This window comes from Montipora foliosa, chromosome 6 (genome assembly GCF_036669935.1).
Source record: "Montipora foliosa isolate CH-2021 chromosome 6, ASM3666993v2, whole genome shotgun sequence".
Lineage (NCBI taxonomy): Eukaryota > Metazoa > Cnidaria > Anthozoa > Scleractinia > Acroporidae > Montipora > Montipora foliosa.
The window spans coordinates 5,535,520-5,536,147 of NC_090874.1; the positions used below are offsets into that span (position 1 = coordinate 5,535,520).

Below are 628 nucleotides of genomic sequence, written 5' to 3' on the forward strand. Positions count from 1 at the left end.
AGATGCAGTGGAGATGGAGAGCACCAAGGCTTGATATTTTCCATAGTCCGGTTTAAGGGAACCTCCGCTAAAACAAGGAAATAACTATAAACAACATAATATGATGTTTACAGTAAAAATGTTTCGAACTTTTTCCAATGAAAGCGTTTGTATCGAAATACTGAAATGAATTTCGAAAACACTTGTTTTGGTTTTCAAATTTCCCGGGCACCGCCATCTTGAATAATTCTGACGAGTCGTGGTTGCCCCATTGTTCTTTCCATGAACACAATGGGGGTAACCTGATTTACGTCACAATTACTCAAGATCGCGGCTCCCATGGAAATAAGTGACTCTAAAATTCATTTTTTCTTCAATACAAACACTTTTTTGAAGAAAATTGTCGATCAAATTTGATTGCAAGCATTATTTTGCTCGGTTTAAAATTATTCATTAGTCGGAGGGGGGGTTCCCTTTAGAACTGTCATATCATTTTCATAAATGTAGTTCAGAGTTTTTCGTAAAGTTGGTATACGGTACGAATTAAAGAAAAAAAGAAGTGGCGAACTTAAGAAAGCGAACGGAAGGACTCTTTTTTGGGTAAGTCACACATTCCTCGAAATTAGCTCGTATCATTAACTGCTTTTAG

General features: G+C 36.6%; 1 protein-coding gene across 2 annotated transcripts in view; it reads left to right on the plus strand.

The window, feature by feature from the left end:
• Window positions 1–259, plus strand: part of LOC138006451 (organic cation transporter protein-like) — a 9,517-nt gene extending 9,258 nt beyond the window's left edge. Inside the window, exon 10 of one of the 2 annotated variants that reach the window (XM_068852787.1) lies at window positions 1–259. This exon is cut by the window's left edge and continues 202 nt beyond it. The gene's annotated coding sequence lies outside the window, so the exon portion shown is untranslated. The other variant, XM_068852786.1, reaches the window with a different exon arrangement.
• The last annotated feature ends 369 nt before the right edge of the window (window positions 260–628 follow it).